Source organism: Impatiens glandulifera, chromosome 1, assembly GCF_907164915.1.
Source record: "Impatiens glandulifera chromosome 1, dImpGla2.1, whole genome shotgun sequence".
In the NCBI taxonomy this organism is placed as follows: Eukaryota; Viridiplantae; Streptophyta; class Magnoliopsida; order Ericales; family Balsaminaceae; genus Impatiens; species Impatiens glandulifera.
Window position 1 is genome coordinate 94,735,418 of NC_061862.1, and position 6,000 is coordinate 94,741,417.

Below are 6,000 nucleotides of genomic sequence, written 5' to 3' on the forward strand. Positions count from 1 at the left end.
TGAGTGGGAGGATCCTGTTAGGATCGGGATCGCCGAAGGAGACTGGGGGTCTTGTTAGGACGAACGCTTACACAACACCAACATTTGATATTAACCCTATTAGAGGTTAATATCGATCTTTATACTTCGCAAGTTGTCACAAACTCTTGAACCGAGTTCAATTGTGGAATAGTTCGTTTCAACTTGAAGCAACACACACACGATTTGGACAGAAATAAAGAGGTATGGAGTAGAGAAGAAACACAATACAAGATTTATGGATGTTCGGAGATAAAGCTCCTACGTCACCCTTTCTTCTCAAACGTTGAGAAGGATATTCACTAAGAATATTCAACACACTTTACAATACGTCAAATAACCGAGACTTATTTACTGCTCGTTATTGACTTACAACTCTCACTTCTTACACAAAATGAATAGAACTGTAATACACTTAACACTTTAGACAGTATGTAGACAAGAACAATTTGAAGCCTTTTAGATTCGGTTGTTATCTTGCTCTCTGTTGCTTCATGTATTCTTGTATATGTCTCTTGTTGCTGTTCTTCAAGACCTCTTAAATAGTGAAATATGACAACGGTCATATTTCTCATTCTCAACGGATACTTGCATGGTAATCCTTTGATCTTTGATTCTGATTGGTCGGTCAAGAAGGTACAACATGGAATTTAATGCAGTTGATGCATCAGCCGACATGTTTGTCTTCTATTGATTTGATCATCTGGAATGGTTTGACAAATACATGCTCCTTGGGGACTACTGTTGGACTTATACCAAAATAGGTATCTGATCAGTTTTGGCAGTCTTCTGCTTTCCAAGGTTTATCATCAGACTTGTATCAAAATGGCAATGATATAGTCTGTGTATTTGAAAACTTCCTTCTGCATATTCCCAAAGTATTCTGAATTGTACCAAAATGGAAACTTCCAGCCGTTTCCAATTTAAATCTGTCTTAGCATAATACTTGTTTCATATCTTGGATCTGATCGGTCAACCTACCGGTCGTTTTATGGATTGTCTCTAAATAGTATCTTAGGATTGTACCAAGTATTTTACCGGACAAACCACCGGTTGCACCGTGTTTTCAATATCGGGCGGACGGTCACACTAAGGAAGAATAGGAGCCGATTTCTCTTCGAGGTATAGATGATATGTTTACCGATCATACAACTGAGAGGTAAAGCCATTTTTCACTACCGAGTCGATCCTTTACTTGTTTCGTTGTAAAGATAGCCGAAAAGATAGTTTGTTTAGTTGATCCCGGCTTGCGCCGCCTTTTGGATATCGGTCGACCGGACTAGAGTGATAAAGTTGCTTTGAGAATATGACTGATCCCTGCATCTCCTGCACAAACGGTGGATTTGGTTAAGTTCTTTAGATAGTTAATTAGTAATTACTTACTAATTAACTATCTGTTTTATCTAACAATTTCTCCCTTTTTGATTATTTAAGTTAAATATTCAAAACTTGTAATTGTTGGCCGCTTAAATTTAATTTAATTTGAGATTTGATTTATAAAAATTTTGTAAGTTAATTTCTTTAGCAGATCCTCCGTGAGGAATCGTGCGAGACTCAAGGTCGTGAGGTAGAAGAACATTTTTTGCTTCCATCTCTTAAAGTTTGAGACAACAAACTTTTCTGGCTTATCTAGATGATTAGCGGGAACTGACATCCTCATGTTAAAAATAGGTGTTTCGGTAGTCATTTCTGAAATAAAACCAAAAAATATAAAATTTTGAGATAAGTAATATTTTAGACTGTTTTAAGATTGTTGGTAATCTTATCTCATAATAATTACACGAAAATATTATATTAATACAATAAAATGATAATACAACAAATACAATAGATTATTTAATTAGATGAATTAAAGTCTTCTCGTTTGCTCCGAGTCCTATAAAATCTTCCCTTAAAATAGTTTCACTGTCTCCCGTTTGTGCTGAAATTTTTTGTCGGTGGCTGCTTTCCATGGTACAATAGAACCTGCAATGATTTAGCACAGAAAAACCACTACAACAACAAACTAGACAAAAGTATTTGATTCACAAACAACGAGTTTTTCACAGAAATGGTCGAGTCAAGAAACTCGAAAAATACTCACAAAGATAAGGAAAAACTTTTAGAATTCTAGAGTGAGAAATGATAAGATCATGTGTGAAAAGGAATACAAGGTGAAGAGATATGTATAATTAAAAATTAAACTCTAAACTATTAATCAACTTTTTAATTCAACGGCCACTAATCCATCATCCATTCATCCAATAGTTATCCTTGTTTGCCTTTTTATTATCCTTGCAAGTTACATCCATCAATGAATATTTTGTAGTTACAATTGTAATTAACAACATTGGTTAATTGTCTCATTCAAGACATTAATGTTAATTGTAACAATTAATAAATTCATTTTTATTTTGATTAAATTTCACCATAATTCACATTGATTTTGGTGTGAAATTCATTTGAATTAATTTCACCTTAATTTATATTTGAATTTGCTGTGAATTTTATTTGGATTAAATTTCAAAATTAATTCATATTTGAATTTGATGTGAATTTTATTTGGATTAAATTTCACAATTAATTTACATTTGAATTTGGTGTGAATTTCATTTATATTAAATTTCACTATTAATTCACATTTGAATTTGGTTTGAATTTCGTTTTCCCAAATATCATTTTCATTTAATTAATGGAATTAGTTTAATTCCAACCATAACCATAATTGTTTTTTTGTTAACAACATTGACTTTGACAACATATCTCTAATCTATATATATATATATATAATGATGCTTAATTTTTAAAGTGTCCGGATTGCCGGGTTGAGAGCTGTGGTTAATTTGGATATTTATGTGAGAGTAAATGGATATTTGGGTCGGATTGTGGGTTGACTCGCCCATAAACTTAAAATGGTTAAAAATAAATTTAAAAACGTTATTTGTAGGTTTCGAACTTGCAACCTAGCAAAACAAGTACAATTCTTTAACCATCTAGGCTAACAACACTTTATATTTAAGATTCAACTCCAAATTTGATGAACGCGAGAAATTTTAACAATAAAAGTTCAAATTTTTAACTAACTAATCTCTATATATATAATGATGCTTAATTTTTAAAGTGTCCGGATTGCCGGGTTGAGAGCTGTGGTTAATTTGGATATTTATGTGAGAGTAAATGAATATTTGGGTCGGATTGTGGGTTGACTCGCCCATAAACTTAAAATGGTTAAAAATAAATTTAAAAACGTTATTTGTAGGTTTCGAACTTGCAACTTAACAAAACAAGTACAACTTTTAACCAAATGTGATTGAGATGTGGTTTGTTGAGGGATAATAGACCGGTATCATTTGAAAGTGGTTAAAAAAATATGAATCAAATATTTAATTGACCAAAGTGTGAGGTCACAATGCTAATTATTAAAAAATATGAATCAAATATTTGATTGACAAAGTGAAAATGTAAAGTCACGAAATGAGAGATTCATTCGAAAATAATATGTGATGAAACATGTGAAAAAATAAGTTGTTTTATCGAAGTGAATAAAATGTGAAATGAGAGCGTTATATTTTTTATTTTAATAATTTTAAACATTGAATAAATATTATTATAATTTTTTTAATTTATTTTATTTTTATCCTTATCCGTGTGAATCGCACGAAAATTTTACTAGTTGATATAAATTTCCTTGATCACATATGTATATTGTAGCTAGAACTAGATTAATATCATGTTATAAATCTTCAATATCGCTTACTTTTCCATGTTCATCATAGGTATTCTGGAGACGAGGTCTCAAAAAGATGTAGTAATCTTTTTACGTTTTCTTCATTAATTTTTGAAGATTTTTTTTTATGAAATTTTATATATTATGTTTTAGAGTGATGCATATCAAGCAACATGATGTTATAATTTACTTTGGCGAGGCTTTATTGTAAGTTGATGATTAATGTTTTTATTTTCATTTTTTTATTTTTTAATGACATTTGTGATGGTGTCTTTCAAATGTTCAACAACTTCCGTTATGTAACTTTCAATATTTGTTAGGAACATCTTTTAAATATCTAATTTAGTTTGTAATTATATATGTATAGTTTATGAAATATAAAATATATTATGTTTGAGACATTATTTAGTGGTAAAATTTAATTTTCGACTTTTCGAGTTCGATCTTGAATAACTCGAATTGTCATCGAACCGAGTTTGAGTATAAATTTTAGTACTCGATCGAATTCGAATTCGAGTATATACAATGCAATTCGAGTCAAGCTCGAGTAGTATGTCACTTGACTTGACTTGACTTGACTCGACTCGTTTACCCCCTTAATCACAATAATCCAATAATCATTTTAGTCATAACCTGGCGCCATGCCTCTCCAAGTTGAGGACGAATTTTCCCTTAACGGTTTCAGAAACGAAAAGGGCAAAATTGAAATTGAATGTCGAGAGATAGAATTTAAAGTATACGTTAGGCTCATTAGTTTAAGGTATTGATTTTCGAGTTAGAGAGAAGAGAGAACTTTTTTTTTTTTTTTTTTTTTTTGGGAAAACGACTTAGCGTCATTTCATTAAAAATTCCCAAAAACGGGAAAAAAACCACGAGTTTAAGAGATCATTCTAGACAGGCCTAGAATGATTTTGAAGTCGTAACATTCTGAATAAAAGCTAAAAACGTAAATGAATTATCTGTTTACAATGCTTTCAATTCTAGTGAGTTTAAAAAACGGTAAATTCCAGTTCCTGCAGATATTCCAGTTCTGCTCCGTGCTTGGAATTCCTCTCCACGTTTCCGCGAGGGCGCTGCAATCCGATACAATATCTTTCCATAACTCGTCAATGCTCCTGCGGGTTCTGTCATATACCCTTGCATTCCGTTCTTGCCAAATGTTATACACCACTGCTCCAAAGCCGCACTTGAACACGCTTGTTGCAAATCTATTTCCCTTGGCTTTGAGTAGTGCCGCTTCTTTGATTTCATTCCATTCGCTCGGGAAACTGATCAGCTCTAGGCTTTTATAGAATCTGTCCCAAAGCTCCGAAGCAATACAACAGCTCCCGAATAGGTGATCTATGATTTCTTCATTTCCTATGCATAGAAGACAGCTCGCGTCCGGGATGCTCATATACTTACTGATACGATCACGTGTGTTGAGTCTTTCCCAGAAGGCGAGCCATAGGATGAACTGGTGTCGAGGGATAATCTTTGTTGACCATACAAGAGGAGCCCATTCTACTTTCTGTGCTTTTTCCCAGATTACCTCCCATATTTTCTTCAATACCAGCTTCCCATTGTCCTCAGCTTTCCATTCATGAATATCCGGTCTGTCGTGTAGTTGTATGTTACTTATATGATCAAGTATCCTCTTTCCTTCTGGAATTCTTCTCAAGAGCAAGTTCCAATTCCCGTATTTGATGTCTCTGATTTTCGCTTTTGCGCAGTCCCTTCTGATACGAGTATTTTGAAACTGCTCCTTGTCGATGATAGGCTGGTTTTCAAACCAAGGGTCGTGCCAGAATAGAGTGCCTTTCCCGTCCCCTAGTCGGATGTCATAAAGATCTGCAATATCGCTTCTTAGTTTAAGAATCTTTTTTAGAGACCAGCTCATACCTTCGTGAATTTTGCAGGTCTAGATGCTGGTTTCGTGTTTCATAAATCTCGTATGCACCCATTTGATCCATAGTGACTCCTGATTGCGCTCCAAAGCCCACAGATGCTTGAAGGTTAGAGCCTTGTTCCACTCGATACAGTTCTTCAAGTCGATGCCTCCCTCGTCATTCGGTTTGCAGAGAGCGGTCCATTTGACTTTCTTTCCTCCTCTTCCACTATTACCCTAGATAAAGTTTCTCATCAGTGTGTCGAGTTCCTTCATTACCTTCTTCGGAATGACCATTTGCTGCGCCCAATAGCCAACTATGCCCATAACCACGGTTTTGATAAGTTCGATCCTCCCTGCATAAGAAAGTTTTTTCGCTGCCCAGTCAGATATCGTGTTTTTTACCTTT